This window comes from Anas acuta, chromosome Z (assembly GCF_963932015.1).
Source record: "Anas acuta chromosome Z, bAnaAcu1.1, whole genome shotgun sequence".
NCBI classification, from domain to species: Eukaryota; Metazoa; Chordata; class Aves; order Anseriformes; family Anatidae; genus Anas; species Anas acuta.
Window position 1 is genome coordinate 15,686,792 of NC_089017.1, and position 18,761 is coordinate 15,705,552.

An 18,761-nucleotide genomic window follows, 5' to 3' on the forward strand; every position below is an offset into this window, starting at 1 on the left:
GAGGGCAGAAAGCAGCGGGCAGTGATGCGCGGAGGAAATAGGCTTTCCTGCGCTGATCCCTGCTGACATTCAAGATACCAAGAAAGGCTTTTATGCTTCATGTGCCCAGGCCGTATACAGTTCGCTTGTCATTCTTTTTTTTTTCTTTCTTTCTTTTTTTTTTTTTTTTTTTTTTTTTTAACAAGGTTTACACTGCTTTTTAAACTTCGAATGACCTCCTGCCCTTTTGGACAGGAAATCCTGCAGTTTGGAAGCCAGCTGCAACTTCAATGACATTAAAAGCTGTGATAAAAGTGTGTATTTGATTAGGGTGTGGGTGGACTTGCGAGTAACGTGATAAGATACTGAACTGCACATTTTCATAGATCCTATTTCCTTAAGCTCAGTCCTTTTGCTGCTGTGGCCCTGTTCTACAGTTCCCCAAATTAGTCCTATTAAAGTTGATGCTGTTCTGTAGAAAGAACAAAATATTAGACTACTTGAATGTGATAATGCATTGGCAGTAAAATGTTATTTCTTTTAATTCAGCAACAAAAAGTGAGCTTGTACTGCTGTATACTGCATGCATCTGTACTCTGAGGAGTTAGAGCACCAAAATACAACAGATTTCAGAATTTAAAAGGATTCCAGCAACGTTATGTCCTGATAATCCATGCAGAAGGTTGTTTTTTCATTTTATCATTTAAACATAGCCATGACAGAAAACAGATACAGTGAATTACAAATAGTGAGAATGAAAGTTAGCTTTTTTTAACTAAGAGCTTAAAAACAAAGTCTATAGCCATGTTCAGTAAGGACATTTGGTATAACTTTTTAAATGACCATGTAAACACTTCATATTTTATGCAAAAAGCACCACCGCCACCACCCCAATCCCAAATTGGCATTAGGAATTTATGCCAAAAGCATTTGAAAAGAGTATAAACAAAACTGTGAAAACTGAAAGGTTGTGTGATTAATCTATCTATATAAAACAACAACAACAAAACATTACCTCTAACTAATCCAGTTTTCTATGGCTTTCTCTAGGCTAGAACCACTTATTATGAAATATTAAGTATGCCAAATGCTACACAAATCTGCACTGTCATTATTATTTCATATTGTACTTGCCTAACTGCATACTTGCCTGATCATTCTTAGGTGCTGACATTTTCCACACTAGACTTACTTTATGAATTGTACTATCTTGAGAAAGAGCTTCTTAACACCAACCTGCCACTAAACACACTTGAAATTCACAGTCTATTCTGCATCTTTGTCATGAGGAAACCAATATATTTGGTTTTCTCTAGTATTAAGTTCAGAGCAAATTATATCCACTGACTCAACTAATTTCATTCAGAAGCAGAGTTGCAGAAGGAGGGTGAGCGTATGTAAAATTACTATATAGCATTGCACAGCAGTTAGAGAACTCACCAACCAAGTAGAACACAGGATATATGGGCTTTGCAGAGCAAAGGTAAGTTCAAACCAGGGTCCTAAATCATTAAAGAATTTTTGCCACACTTCTAGAATAGGCTGACTTGTGAAATTCTTCTAGGTCAGACCCACTATAGATTTCTAGTCAGTTCAATTTGAAAAAATGCAATATTTAAAAACATTTTGGTTGCATTAACCATAGTGGCTTTTTTTTTTTTTAACTAGGTGTGTACAAAAATAAGCATTTGGGTATGTTAGTTCCATCTCAGCTTCCCCTACTTCTTTGAAACTGTAGTTTAAGTATAATTCAGTTCAATAAAAATAAAATTAAAGAAAAAAAAAAGGCATTTCAAAGCATGTTTTGCTCTGATCCCTTGGTTCTGTCAAAAGGACAGTGCTCTGACCATTACAATTTAGGCTACAGGAGGGTCTAATGCATCTTCCCCACTCATGTTGAATCTAGGCTACGTTGAAAGAAGCTGCAGAGAAACAGACTGTCAAAAAGGAGTCTGCAACTGATACTGACTCTTCCCTGAGAGAGAGGAGTCCTAGATTCTAGACGCTTCTACAAGGTCTCTTTGAGAATTTTTCACTAAAATTAATTAGGTAATGGATAAAGTATGTTGATAGCAGGAACTGGCTTTCAGCACTTCTCATTTTCAGAGAAATGATCACATTGGACTACACAGTGAGGATCTATCTTCTTTTCTCTCTCTCTTTCTGGTCTTGGGAAGCTGGTATTCCTTACCACTGAAAGAACTATCTAAACATAGAGTCATGAAGAGTGTGTCCCATAAATTTTCTTTTTAATCAGCCTAATGACAGTGCAAGATTGAACACCTTTCTTTTCATCCGAGTCTTTAAGGTTAGAGGAACCAAGCAGGATTATTAGCATCTCCATTTTCTGATTTCTGCGTATATGTGTTCCTCCCACAACACTCTGCTTTTCAATTGTCAGTGATAGTAAAAAATTCACTTTAAATGGGCTAACATCTGGTTCTGTCAAAGTGAAGTTCTATAGCATATTTTCTTCACCTCTTCTTAAACGTGAAAATGCACTCACAGATTAGAAGAGTTTACCTTGAAACATTTCTATTCCTAATTATAGTACTAAAAAAGGTAAGAACTGCTATGCTCTCAGTATCAGGTTTTTAATATAAAATCAATAAAGACAATAACATATATATCATACAGATCACAAGAAACATATATGATAGCAACAGTAGTATATAAAACTACCATTTCTATGCTGACCAAGAGGATGGGGTTTCTGAAAAAGAAAAAAGATAAGTTTAACTTAAAAAATATTTTTTTACAAAGATTTTTTTTTGTTGTCTTTGTTTTGTTTTTCCAAAAGGGCAAAAGATCATTAAGCCAAATATTTTGGTGGCAATACAATAGTGATTAGGGCAAAACATGCATCTAGGAAGGTAAAGCTAATGCTTAAAGAAAAGCTGAAGAGAAAGCTCTAGATAATAGTATACAGAACTTTATCAATGTCACTGATAAAACAGTGACAATGACCTATGGCAACTCTTTTGAGACTGTGCAAGATAAGCTGGTGAGTTCAGCCAGCAAGTTGTTGGCAAGTGTCAACAGCAACAACAAAAAACATATCAAACTTGGCAATTGTATAAGTCTCAAAATTTCCTCCAAGAAAGGAATGGTTGTGTACCCTGCAATATTGTATCAATGATAAAGAGGACTCATTCAGATGAAGACCAAGGTATGTAATATGGGCTACAGTGAGAAATATATTGCTAACATAAATACAGCACAGATGGTTAATTTTAACAGTGGGATTGAATGTACCCTTTGTGTGTTTGCAAATAACACCAAGCTGAATGGTATGGTTGATACCATAGAAGGAAGGGATGTCATCTGAAAGGACCTAGAAAAGCTTGAGAAGTGGGCCCACATGATCCTAATGAGGTTCAACAAGTCCAAGTGCAAGGTGCTGCACCTGGGCTGGAGCAATCCTAGTCATGAGCACAGACTGGGAGAAGAACTCATTGAGAGCAACCCTGCAGAGAAGGACTTGGGGGTTCTGGTGGACAAAAAGTATGACATGAGCCATCAGTGTATGCTTGCAGCCCAGAAGGCCACCTGTATACTGGGGTGCATCAACAGAGGTCAGCAGGTCGAGGGAGGGGATTGTCCCCGTCTGCGCTGCCCTTGTGAGGCTCCACCTGGAGTGCTGCATCCTGGTCTGGAGCCTCCAGCATAAGAAGGATGTTGATCTGCTAGAACAGGTCCAGAGGAGGGCCACAAAGATGATGAAGGGGCTGGAGAACCTCTCCTACAAAGAAAGGTTGAGAGAGCTGGGACTGTTCAGCCTAGGAAAGAGAAGGCTCAGGGGTGACTTCACTGCAGCCTTTCAGTACTCAAAGGGGACTTATAAAAAAGATGGAGAGCAACTTTTTACTCAATCAGATAATGACAGGACAAGGGGGAATGGTTTTAAACTAATATAGGGGAAATTTAGCTTAGAGATTAAGAGGCAGTTCTTCACTCAGAGTGTGGGGAGGTGCTGGATTAGGTTTGCCAGGGAATTGGGTAGATGCCCCATCCATGGAGGTGTTCAAGACCAGGTGGAAAGGTGCCCTGAGCAACCTGATATATAGTGGGTGGTGTCCCTGCCTCTGGTAGGGGGGTTGGAACTAGATGATCTTTGAAGTCCCTTCCAGCCCAAGCCATTCTATGATTGAATGACAAAATGGTCAAAACTATGCATGAAGAAAAAGTATGGAGGTAGCAATTCCCCATACCTGGAGCTCATTCCTATATTTTAAGTGATAGAATCCCTATAGTGGTTATAAATTCTCTCTACGGAAACTATATAGATTAAAAAATCAACTCGATTAATGAAGTGGTAAGAAGTATGCACCCAACTGCACACAGTGAAGGAAATCATCCAAGTGATAGGTCTTTAGTCATAAAAAATTTAAGATAACACAGAAATTATCTTCATTAATTATAGCATAGAAACTGGAGACACAAATTCCTCTCTTCAGAATCCTCAACAGAATGAATCCTCAACTGATAAACTCCTTACTCTCCACACTGAGACTACTAGAGACCTTTACTTGCACACAAGTGTTATGTGAGTGAACATCAAGTAACAGTTTTTTGTCCTGTCTGCTTTGTGTACCATCCACCCTGCATATAAATTAACTCCTTATTGAAGCCTCTTTTGGATAAGGTAAATTATTTTGTCAGAAAGAAAACACTGTGCTTCTTTAGAAGAATCACACAGAATCACAGAATCATCTAGGTTGGAAGAGACCTCCAAGATCACCTAGTCCAACCTCTGACCTAACACTAACAAGTCCTCCACTAAGCTCTACATCTAAACATCTTTTAAAGACCTCCAGGGATGGTTACTCAACCAATTCCCTGGGCAGCCCGTTCCAATACCTAACAACCCTTTCAGTAAAGAAGCTTTTCCTAATATCCAACCTAAACCTCCCCAGTGCAACTTTAACCCATTCCCCCCGTCCTGTCGCTAGGCACGTGAGAGAACAGACCAACCCCCACCTCACTACAGCCTCCTTTAAGGTACCTGTAGAGAGCGATAAGGTCGTCCCTGAGCCTCCTTTTCTCCAGGCTGAACAATCCCAGCTCCCTCAGCCACTCCTGGTAAGACTTGTTCTCCAGACTCCTCACCAGGTTCATTGCCCTTCTCTGGACTCTCTCGAGCACCTCCACGCCCTTCTTGTAGTGAGGGTCCCAAAACTGAACACAGTACTCGAGGTGTGGCCTCACCACATACAAGTATGCTACAAGCAGTACAGATAACAGCGGGTTTATTCGTCTCTGTTTTTCTTATCTAATCTTTCTGCATCCATATGGGCCTTGCCCCCTCAAATGTCTTCATGTGTCTTCATGACAAATCACAAGGCAAGCAACATGAATTTTTGGTGTCATGTTATCGGAACACCACTGGGCTCTGACACAGCCTCACATGATTTTAGATACTTTGAACTGAAAAATTATAGAGAAAATTGTTTCTCTGTACCCAGAGGAGGCCTAAATGAGTGCTAGGCAATGTGTTTATAACCCACTCCACATAACTTGCCTTCGGGGCTTGAGAGCATACTTAGAGCCATAATTATATCATGGAAATTAATACTAAAAGATAAAACTTCAAAACACATGTAGGTCACATTTGAACAACAATCATGAATTAAGTAACGTTGCTAAGAGCTTATGGCTATTCCTTAAGATGGAAAAGAGCTTAGTTATGAAGTATATTTTTGTTCCAAAAATTATATGCTCAACTGTAATATAATTTCAGCAGAACATTATCCATCCAAGCCTCAGTTCTTTTTGAAGTCCAAAGAATTTCAGGTCAAGAACTTAGAAGAATATTTTATAATTTATGTTTTCTATTAACTTACTCACTTGTGTGTGTGTGCGCGTGTTTGTTTTTTGTTTTATAATTTTTTCTTTTTCCCTTAGTCTCCCCCCTCCCAATTAAAGCAAAAGAAGTTTTTCAGGTAATGTCATTCTAAAACATAAGATCATAGAATCATAGAATCATAGAATATCCCAAGTTGGAAGGGACCCATAAGGATCATCAAGTCCAGCTCCTGGCACATCACAGGTCTACCCAAAAGTTCAGACCATGTGACTAAGTGCACAGTCCAATCTCTTCTTAAATTCAGACAGGCTCGGTGCAGCGACCACTTCCCTGGGGAGCCTGTTCCAGTGTGCAACCACCCTCTCAGTGAAGAACCTCTTCCTGATGTCCAGCCTAAACTTCCCCTGCCCCAGCTTTACACTATTCCCATTGGTCCTATCACTGGTGTTTACGGAGCATAGGTCACCTGCCTCTCCACTCCCCCTCGTGAGGAAGTTGTAGACCAGGATGAGGTCTCCCCTCAGCCTTCTCTTCTCCAGGCTGAACAGGCCCAGTGCCCTCAGCCTTCCTCATATGTCTTCTACTCTAGGCCTTTCACCATCTTTGTTGCCCTCCTCTGCACCCTCTCCAACAGTTTAATGTCCTTCTTGTACCATGGTGCCCAGATCTGCTTAATTGTTGAGTTATAGTAAAAATAATTGTTGCTATGAATCTTACTTGGTAAACTGCACTTCTTGCTAAACTTGCTATGCCATTTGTTTCCTACAGTCTACATATCTGGAGAACGTTCTTCACTAAGAGGGTGGTCACACAATGGAACTGGCTCCCAAGAGAAGTGGTCATAGCACCAAGCCTAATGGAACTCAAGAAGCATTTGGACAATGCTTGCAGACATACTGGCTGATTTGGGTGTGATTCTGTGTGGAGCAAGGAGTTGGACTTGATGATCCTTGTCGGTCCCCTCCAACTCAGGATATTCTATGATTCTGTGATTAAACAAATGATTAAAGTTGCATAGATTTAAACTGGAACAAATGGAGTGGTGTGGAAAAAAGTGTCCTTCTGATACATTAACTACTTTCTTGTCTCATTTGAAGAATAAGAGTCCTGCTCTCCTTGGTATTACAGGTCAGTGATCCTTGAGGAAAAATTACTGTAGCTCTCCGGCACAGCAACCTGTCTCCATTGATTAGACAATGGTCATGCTCACAGACTCATCTCCTCCCTGTTGCATAAGAAAGGGCTCAGATGCTTTAAAAATCACTCTACACATGTAAATAGAAATTTTACATGTAGTGGCACTGCATTAACTGTTTTGATGTATATCTACTATGAAACAGAAAATTATCTGTATCAGGTAGCCCAAAATTCTAAAATTTCACCTTAGTGAAAATATTAGGTAAAACTGAAATCCACAGTAAGTTTGCAGAAGTTATTTAAGAAAAGCAATTGTTTTCACAACTGTAAAATTGAAATGCTGAAGAAATAGCATTTTTTAAAATTTTCTGCAGTGTTAAAGAATTTAAGTCATTCTAAATACATTTATATGGAATATAAATTATGAATAATTTATTATTAGGAATAATCATGACCAGTTCTCTAATATGAAGATGACTGTGTATTATTTTAACAGTACTCTATTTCAAATTGAATATATAGTTCAGAGTACTTCAATCATGAATGTCAAGGTAGAACAAAACTTTACTCATTCATACTTAAAAAAAGAAAAGAAAAAAAAAAGAGAAGAGAAGAGAAGAGAAGAGAAGAGAAGAGAAGAGAAGAGAAGAGAAGAGAAGAGAAGAGAAGAGAAGAGAAGAGAAGAGAAGAGAAGAGAAGAGAAGAGAAGAGAAGAGAAGAGAAGAGAAGAGAAGAGAAGAGAAGAGAAGAGAAGAGAAGAGAAGAGAAAAGAAAAGAAAAGAAAAGAAAAGAAAAGAAAAGAAAAGAAAAGAAAAGAAAAGAAAAGAAAAGAAAAGAAAAGAAAAGAAAAGAAAAGAAAAGAAAAAAAGAAAAGAAAAGAAAAGAAAAACAGAGATTCCAGTAAATACTGGCACTAGTTCCAAATGATACAATATTATGTTCATACTGTGAGGAAGCTTAAAATGAAACAAACATTTGATTTAAAATAATTCTGTTAATGTAAGTATGTATCTTCAAATTAATAAACAAAATTGTCTAAAATTGACTTTATTTACTTTGCTCACGAACTTATCTGGTTTACATTTTCAGATATTTTTTCCCAAACCTAGATACAATGCAAATGGTGTAAAGATGGCATGTGAGCCTACAACAGAAAGGGCTTCCTAGCAGTCCATACTCAGGTTAACTGAAAAACAGCACTGATGACTTTTGGGAAGACTTCTACACTGTCCTTTACATGATTAAGTTGACATGAGTATTCAATGATTGTTGAGAATGTTAAGTGAGAAAATATTATTATTTTTTTTTTTTTTAGATACTAAAGAATATCAACACAAAAGTGCATAAATATTCACTGAGACTGAAGTTTTGTTTGTTTGGTTGGTTGGTTTTTTAATCACAATGTCTTTACTACACAGAGTAGAAGTTTAGATATTCTCCATGCATGTCAGCTTTACCTTCTCTACAGGGCTTTGGAGAAAAGACAGCCTACAATGAGTTTTTCCAACATGCTTGCACTTCACTTGCTAATAATTTGTATATTAGTCTAGTGAAGATGGCTTCTTTCTATATTGCCATGCATTATAAGTATTCTGAACACAACAACATTTTACAAAAGAATGGTAACAGCATGAATTGAACAATTCAGATACAACTTACAAAAAGAAACAGAGAAAAATGATCCTTCATTGACTATTTTTATGGAATCTTCCTTAGATGTACAACTCTTTTCTGACAACTAGATAGCCTTTTTTCTTTCTTGGACAGGGGACTGTGGTAGAATGGGACAAATCTAAAATAAGTAACAATACTTTGAGATGCATTTTCTGAAATGTCATTTCTACTAACATATCTTATTTTTCTATTAACTATACTTCTCTGATGTACTCAAATGCACAGTTCAGTAAGCAAATTTCAATTTATGATTTAATGATTGACAATATTTTAGAACATTTACATTATCCTTTTTAATCATCTCATAAAACCTCATAAAGATTTGACTTGAGATTTCTTGTTACTTTTGAGATGGTAACAGACATGCTGTAAGTCTTTTGCTTTTAAGAAATTGAAGTAGAAATTTAGGCTATGCTCTAAAATTACTGAAATTTGTCCAGAAATCTTATTGAATGTTGCAATACAGTATTTTTATATTAAACAATACATCCTCCATCTTTCTGTCAAATTAGAACCTTTTGTATAGCTTTTATGGAAAATAAAACTAACCATGCTAATAAAATTTATTTTTGAAATCAGAATATGAAGTTAGACATTTAACAGGTAATGTATATGAATGAAGGAAATGCTTCTTTATTTGCACTGATTTGCCTTGTTTTTGTTGTTTTTAATTTTATTTATGAGTACATAACTTTTGTCAGTTTGTGAGCTAGTCATCATTAAAAGTGTTATGCAAAAATCTTCAGTGCAAGCAAAATCATATATTTTCAATATTGAGGTTACGTCACAAAAAAGATTAGCAGTAGTGAAAGGAACAGAAGTATTGTTGAGTCACTGAAGTTGTCTTTTCCTCTTTGGTCAGCCTGTCCTCTCAGACATTAATAGACTTTCTATGTTCTTCCATAGTTTCAAAAAGTTTGAGGAGTTAAGACTTCTAAGTATTACATTCCCTCCTACTTAACTACTCCAAGATCTTGTAATGTGATTCTCCTCTACAGTGATGTTTCCTAACACTGAGTCATATGAAAGTGTCACTAGTGCACTCCTACAGACTAGTGTTTATAACAGAAACATGAATAAAAATACTAAGTGAAATCCGAGAACTCTAGTAGTATTGAGAAACGGTTTTCTCTCACTGGCTCTTCATCTGTCTTAAAGTTGCTTACTGACACCTGTCAATAAAGGATATATATAATAATAAAAGGAAACAAATAATAAAGGATATATATAATAACTTAGGTTATTTCCTAAGTGACATTGTATATGACATCTGATGTTCAGATGGAACGTCCTGTTCCATCTTGTCCAATTTCTGCCCCCTGCCTCTTGTCCTGGGCTCCACTGAAAAAAAGCCTGTCTCCATCCTCTTTGTACTTTGCCTTCAGGTACTATCAGACATTGATAAGATCAAGCCTCTTCTTCTCCAGGCTGAGCAGTCCCAGCTCTCTCAGATTCTCATAATAGCAGAGGTGCTATGGTTCCTTCATCATCATGGGGGCCCTCCATTAGTCTCCTTCCAGTTTGTCCGTGTTTATCTTGGCTGTGGGGAGCCCAGAACTGGACACAGTACTTAACCAATGCTGAGAGAGAAGACCACCTCTCTTGATCTGCTGGTGATACTTTGTGTAATGCAGCCAAGAATAATACCATTAGCTTTCTTAGCAAGGGCACATCTCTGACTTGTGTTCAAGTTGGTGTCCACCAGGACTCCTAGCTCCTTTTCCTGCAGAGATGCCTTCCAGCTGGGTGGCCCCCAGCATGTCCTGGTGCCTGAGCTCATTCCTCCTCAGGTGCAAAACTCTACACTTCTTGCTATTGAACTTCATGAACATTTTTTTCCTTTTCTGTATGTTTTGGTGCCTAGTAATTCTGGTATTCAAGAAGAAAAAGGCCATGGTACTTGTCTAAGTTATTTCCGGTCTTTTTAAATACAAGTAACACAACTACTATTATACCAGTTATGATTTTATAATCTTATTAACAATCTTCACTACAAGACTGAGGTTGCCTGTGCCAGTTTTCAGGGTTCTTGAACATAACCATCCAATCTCTGTAGCTTAATAGCATTAATGTCTGAGGTTTGCTTCCATACCAAATACAGTAATTCAGATTTACATACCTTTGTTCCTATTATCTATCATGCCTGTATTGACACTTAAAATATTTTTTTCTGATTAAAAATTAAAAAAATAGAAAGGTATTTCTCTATTTCCTGTTATGCCAAAACCAACTGTACAGCACAAATCTATCTTCTTCTCTTCCTTTGCTTTTGCAGTTTATGCACCTTTTATTTGTTTTCTGTTGGTTCACTGAGTATTTGATAAAAAAACTTATTGTATATATACATATCTCCTGGCACCAGACTACCCCCAGGACATATGTAGTATCATACTATCCAATCCTTGCTGTTGTTAAAAACTTTTTTATTATTGTTTTTCTCAAAACAACACAGGTTTAAATCATAATAAGATGTTTAACTCAAAATATTATAATTTCTGGTAGGGTTTTTTTGTTGTTTGTTTGTTTGTTTTTGATAAAATTGAGATGTTTCTATCCAAACCCAAGCATTCTTTAGAGTCCCTTCTACCAATCACCACAAACAAATGTTGTAGCTATGCAGCACCTTCCTTTTTATTTCCAGTATTAATATCTTCTCCTGTGTTCATGGAACTGTAATCCCTCTTCCCCCATCCATGAAAGTCTAGATCTGAGAGTGAACTTCTGCAAACTGACAACAAAATTATTATGCAATTGCCTTTAACAAAGGCTTTAAGAATCAGACCACAACTCCCCCAGAGTCAGTAGAGAGTATATGTATGATGTACATGAGCAAACTGTAAAATGCCGTTCTCCAACATATACACGTAAATATTTATGAACGACATTTTATTGTTTAGTAGGACAGGAATTATCATCATAATTACTTTTTGTACACAAATACATCATATGCCAGGTGTACATAAAAGTGCATGTGTAATTGCATACATTTACAGTGATTTCTAGCAACAAGGAAGTAGCAACTTCTATTATTCTAACAAAAACTAATATATAAACTTGGATTTGAGTACAAGAACTAAAGTCTTGCAACTACTGCCTGCCACTTAAGTAAAAAGTGGTAAGAATCACCCCCTCATCTTATTTTATTTTCTCAGAATTTAAGATAATCACATGATTTATATTGCAGAGAACCAAATGAAAATTAAGTCAGATAGAAGTTATGTCTCCCAGGTGCAGATGTTAGGAAAAAACTAGACCTTTTATATGATTAGCAGATTTCCACTGTCCCAGGAATAGCATACAGGATACAGATGTTGCTGTAATGTATACTGATGGATGAAGATTTTGTTTACACAAATTTAGCTGGAATGCATATAGACAAATATTCAGTTACAAGTATATAGCATTTTATAGCAACATAAACTAAAGATGCTTGGGGTAACTAAGAAACAAAAAAAGATAAAATCTTCATCTCAAATAGTTTAAATATATTTATCTCAAATAGTCCTAAGTTAAGTAGAAAACTGGGAAATTGTTGTTCACTACATAAAGAAGTGGACTTTTGGTTCTTTATGAAAACAAAATAATAAGCTGATTATAAAGTACTTAATTAGATTTATTAAATTAATATGGGCCAATATTCCCTGTAATACAAAGCCATTATTGGTTTCTTTTTAATTTATTACATAGAGACAGACAATAAAGAGCCAGCATGTGACAATCTAAGTAGTAAACCTCTCTGGTTTGCATATTTGCAGATTGAAGTTCAAATTTCTATGAGTTTATAGCAGCAGAAGTCACTCTGAGAAGCCTCACTGATTATCTCCTCAAATGTATATAATGCAAGAAATGGAAGCCTTCCCCCACAACATATCTTAAGACTATGACAAATGTAATGCTTTGGAACTGAAGAATCAGCTTTCATGATGCACACAGAAAATAGAAAAACACTTTTTTTTTTTTTTTTTTTTTTTTTACTATATGTCCACTATCTTTTTAAAGAAAAGACTCCTAAATATCCCTGGGAACAGCTGGAAGGTGTTGCACTACATTTTTCCTATGTGCTAAATATTGGATGTATTCATGGAGTATGAGAACATACTTCTCAGGACTACAAAAATATTCTTGCAAACATAAGCCATCTCTATGACATCAAAAAAATATAAATAAATAAATAAATAAATAAATAAATAAATAAATAAACAATTTTTGGTGTTTTCTGGTATTTGTTTTTTGAAAACAGGTATACCACTGGTGTAAAGGCAGGAACCTACGAGCCCAGCTCAAGATAAGGACTCTAATTGCTATCTACCAAAACCTGGGAAACTAGAGTAACTGTCATGACTTTACTTGGCCTTACTGTGTTTTACCAACATAACCTGTGCTGAACACAAACTTCAAAGTACTATGGAAAGCCACGGCAGCATTATTTGAAGCAGAAAAAACTTATTTGGCATATTATGCCTGGGCCACGGTGACTGCATTGCCCTGACTGTTTATCAAAAACTGTGCATATCAAAACAGAGTAATTACAGTGCCTCAGTACTAAATACTACATGCAATGTAGACAAAATTTAAGAGAGCTTGATTGGACCAGACTATTTTACATAATTGTTCTTTTACAACCTTAATGATTCTATGATTGAAGAAAACAAATACATTTGAAATGGTTATTTTTCCCTACATGGTCATTTTTGAGATTTCTTCTTTTAACTAATTGAAGCTACTTGAATATTATGATTCCTCAATAGTTTAAGTATCCACTATTCCTCTAAAAAAGTTTTAAAAGTTCTGACTCATGCCCACCTTTGTATGTAGTTCTTCAGAGACAATGAATATGGGATAAATTAGCTAATGAGAAGGAGAAAGAGAACATGCTTTCAAAGTATGTTTTGCTGATATTTCTTATTTTCAAAATTGAGCACATAATTTTTGATAATTAAATGAAAAAAAAAAGTATCTGTTTATATACTGCTTTGGTGAACACAGATAACAGGGGACAGAAACATCTCACTACTTCCTACAGAATGATATTAACGCTATAAATGTAATTCCTTATTGCCCTAATTATTTGCATTTTTTAAATATCGAAATGTCACTCTACACCCAAGAAACATATGTTTATATAAATATATATTATCAGTATTTGGTACATAGCTTATTATGGAAATGATCATTAGCACTTTAAATGTACTACAACAGTTTAATAAAGGTGATGTATAATTTCCCATTGCAATGCTAAGCTAAAACTGGAAAGCTAATGAATGACTTCTACTCAATATAATATTTTAGGTTGCATAGCAAATATACTTGTTATGAAAATGCAATAATACTTCATTACAAGTAAAACACGATATCAGCATTTGATCACTTTATATCACAATATTTATTTATAAAATTTATATAAAATTGTGATATAAAATTTATATCACAATATACTATTACATACAATATATAATAGATCAATTTATATCACAATGACACGTTAAACTAATTCCAGTAATGGACTAAATAGAAAATTGGTGCCAGGACATTTACTACTACCTGCTGAAACCAGGGCACTAATTCTCTAGAAAATACTATGTTGAGGAAAGAGTATGTTATGTTGAGGAATCTGTTGGTAGCAAAGTGTTTCATCTTGTATTTGATAGAGGTTGTTCAACAACTTTTCGCATTATTTTACAGATCTTCATTATCATGAACACAATTCTATGATTTAAAAGAAGGCACAGGATATTTCTCATCTTTTGTATTGCAAAATTTCTCATCTATTGTATTGCAAAATCTTTTGAAACCACTGTTCTAAATGCTTGCATTTAAATCAATATTTAAACTTTAAAGGTAAAACTTAACTAAAAAACATCTTTAGATGTTTCATGATTTGAAAGAATATTTATCCAATATTTTTAAAAATTTTAACATAAGACCTAATGTAATTAACATAAGATGTCTATTAACCTAAGACCTAATGTTCCAAGGGAAAAATTCAAGGGTAAACTAAGATTTTTCAAAACTAGGAGCATAAAAGAATTGGCTAAATTAAGATTTGAATGTCTGAATTTGTTTTCTAGAGAGTTGGGTTTACAGCACTTACATTGAATGAACAGGAATTTGGAAAGCCCGACATCTGAAAAATCAGCCTGAGTTTCTGACACTGCCTTCCTATCACATATAGTTTGTCTTTATTTTGCTCTCTCCATAACATCTACCTTCAGTATTGCTATTTCCTTTTGCTTACAAGTGATCACTCATGAATGAAAGGAGGAAAACAAAACCATGGTATGAACAAATCAATGTTGTTTTCCATAATCTGTATAACTTCATATTTATGACACACTGGAAAGTGTTTTGTTTGTTTGTTTGCTTTCATTGTTCAAATTAGGACAATGCCAGACTAAATTATTAATTAATTCATAGAAATCATACCCGACAAAAAAAAAAAAGCCAGTTACTACTTAAAGGAGGAGGTAAGTGTTCTAGATTGCAAGTATGAGTAATGGCCCATCTGGGCAGAAACCATGACATCTCTATGAAAGCAAGTGCCCAAACCAATTGCTTCTCCTCTTAGCCTAGCCTTTAGAAGACAATATTCAGTAATGGATATGAAACTCCCAGTTCCATTATTTGAGCATAAAGTAGCTCTTTGTTCTCATTCTTTAGAGAACTAATAACTGAACCTAGTTTTATTTTCTCATGCATAACAATATTTAAAAAGAAACCTTGGAAACATTTGTAGATATATGAGCAATAAAGCTCAAAGAAAACAAAACTAATACATTTTTACAATAAGTACTATAGTAATAACTGTTTACAAAGACTATTTATGCATTTATTGCATAAATAAATACCATAAAGTTCACATTTCTTCATAGCTGGTAAGAAGAAATATTAGATTCATTAGTTAAAGAAGAAAAATTCTAAATTGAGAGAAGGTGCACTGCAATAAGACATTCACAAAATTGTTACATGAAAAAGTGTTTTTCCTTTAATATCAGCAGACCCAAATGGAAATTTTTACATTAAATCAAGTAACTTGAAATCTCAGCATATAATTTTTCTGTAATTAATTTGGGATGTTTAAAACGTTGACTTGCAGACATTAGTGCAGCTTATCTTGACAAAATCAAAACATGTATTGGATAATTTTACATAAATTTATTTAAAGACAGAAATTGAAGCGCATTGATGCATCTTGACATAATCATAGAATCATAGAATATCCTGAGTTGGAAGGGACCCTTAAGGATCATCAAGTCCAACTCTTGACACCGCACAGGTCTACCCAAAAGTTCAGACCATGTGACTAAGTGCACAGTCCAATCTCTTCTTAAATTCAGACAGGCTCGGTGCAGTGACCACTTCCCTGGGGAGCCTGTTCCAGTGTGCAACCACCCTCTCTGTGAAGAACCCCCTCCTGATGTCAAGCCTAAATTTCCCCTGCCTCAGCTTAACCCCGTTCCCACGGGTCCTGTCACTGGTGTTAATGGAGAAAAGGTCTCCTGCCTCTCGACATCCCCTTACGAGGAAGTTGTAGACTGTGGTGAGGTCTCCCCTCAGCCTCCTCTTCTCCAGGCTGAACAGGCCCAGTGCCCTCAGCCGTTCCTCGTACGTCTTCCCCTCCAGGCCTTTCACCATCTTCGTAGCCCTCCTCTGGACACTCTCCAACAGTTTCATGCCCTTTTTATACTGTGGTGCCCAGAACTGCACACAGTACTCGAGGTGAGGCTGCACCAGCGCAGAGTAGAGCGGGACAATCACCTCCCTTGACCTACTAGCGATGCCGTGCTTGATGCAGCCCAGGACACGGTTGGCCCTCCTGGCTGCCAGGGCACACTGCTGGCTCATATTCAACTTGCTGTCTACCACGACCCCCAGATCCCTCTCTTCTAGGCTGCTCTCCAGCATCTCATCGCCCAGTCTGTACGTGCAGCCAGGGTTTCCCCATCCCAGGTGCAGGACCCGGCACTTGCTCTTATTGAACTTCATGCGGTTGGTGATCGCCCAGCTCTCCAACCTATCCAGATCCCTCTGCAAGGCCTTTCCACCCTCAACAGAGTCCACAACTCCTCCAAGAATGCTTCTGCTGTTTGAACTATTCTTACACTTTCTGCTCTGGGATGTTTCAGGATCTTTGAATATTTTCTGAATCTCTTAGTTACAGTGTTTTGCATTCTGTTTTTATATATTTTTCCATGTGATGTTTCAACAGTATATCGGTGGTTTCTACACATAAAGAAATATTATACTTAATAATGAACCAGGAATAAAATCAAGGGATGCACTTCTAGACAACTTCTTTTCGGTCAATTGAATCTCTGTTTTAAGTCTGATAGGTTGTCAAGGTTGTAAACTGAAGAGCCGCACAATGGCGGAAAGCTCTTACAAGTGGTAAGTAAGAATGTACTTAAAATTTCTGGCTGTAGACAATAATCACAGAGTCATACGAATGGTGGAATTAACCATAATTCCCATTAATAGTCTCATCAAAAGTACAGGCAGTGTATTGCATGGGTTTGGTGCCTTCAGATCACGATGTAAGGCCTGACCTTCATTCTAACACTGACATTTTATGCATACTTAAGGCAAAGAAAATGACCCTTATCACATAGTTAGAGCTTACTCAAATCTTGCATTTGAGCATTGCAAACTAAAAACTTCAAGCTGCTGTAAATAGTGTGCTTTAAACACTGATGTTTTAGCTCTGATATCAGTAGCATTATTGAAACAATATAGTATCAAACCCCATCTAAAAAACAATCATTATCATGAAAATATTCATTATAAAATATAACATAAAATATTTGTACAAATTTCTAAAAATGTAAAAAAGTCTTTCATAGAGTATCAATGCCTGACTACTCCTTCTGAGAAGAAATGTCTAGTAATTTTGAACTTAAACCTCCCTGGCACAACTCGAGGCCTTTCCCTTGTCTTTCCCTTGTCCTGTTTCTAGTTATCTGTGAGAAGGGGCTGACCCCCAGCTCTCCACAACTTCCTTTCAGAAGGCTCCCCTGAGCCTCCTCTTCTCCAGACTAAACAATCCCTGTTCCCTCAGCCGCTCCTCACAGGACTTGTGTTCCAGGCCTTTCACCAACTTCGTAGCCCTTCTCTGGATGTGCTCCAGGGCTTCGATGTCCTTCTTGTACTGATGGGCCCAAAGTACAAAACATGGTACTCGAGATGAGGCCTCACCAGAGCAGAGTACAGGGGGACGATCACCTCCCTGGTCCTGCTGACTGCACTACTCCTGACACAAGCCAGGATGCCGTTGGCCTTCTTGGCCACCTGGGCACACTGTTTGCTCATGTTCAGGCAAGCATCAGCCAACACCCCCAGATCCTTTTCCTATGCACATCTGTCCAGCCACTCTGCCCAGACTTTCATGATGAAAAGGCATTCTTTAAAAATTAAAAACCACAAAACTTCAGACACAGAAGACCTTAAAGGAATATAAGGACATACTTACCTCTCCTGCACTTTCTCTACTTGTTTATTCATAATGCCGGAGGATGTTTCTGGATTCTATGGATCTGACTGAGCAATTTATTTCCAAATAGCTCCTTTATATGTATTGCTAATGTTATACAGTGATGGAGTATTGTCACAGTTTTCTCTGACAGCTTACAAAGCATATACATACCATGTATGTTAGCCCTGTGTAGTTTATTTCAGCCCTTCCACAGTTAATATCCAATAATTATCCTAATAATTATTTTAAAATACCTTTCTTGAGCAGGGTGTGCTCATGAAACATTTTGTTTCAGTAAAAATGTCAATAATGTTACCTTTATAATTAATTATAACAATGTATTAAAAATTAAAAACAAGATAAAAATAGTTTGAGAATAGGTATGTTTATTATTTTCTTGATAGTAAGAAGTGAGTGTATACAATAATATTTTCAAATTAAAAGCCCTGAAGAAGTAGTTTACTTTAATTTAAAGTAAACTACATTGGAAAGTGTTTTCTATTAAAATTAATTAAATATTAATAATTAAATTATTTAAGAAAAGTAAATAATAGTTTCTTTAAAGTGACTTTGAAAAAAACTCTAAAAGGGAGTACATCAGCTTCAGTGAGATGTACAGAAAACAGCAACTCACCACAATGATGCATCATTTTTCAACATTTGCTGGATTATCAAATAAGAACAGGATGAACTAAACAT

The 18,761-nt window shown here is 36.3% G+C and overlaps 1 protein-coding gene across 3 annotated transcripts in view; it reads right to left on the reverse strand.

Moving 5' to 3' along the window:
- The window catches only part of PDE4D (phosphodiesterase 4D), a 525,614-nt gene that overhangs the window by 301,090 nt on the left and 205,763 nt on the right, over window positions 1-18,761 (reverse strand). The gene's annotated exons all lie outside the window — the stretch shown is intronic.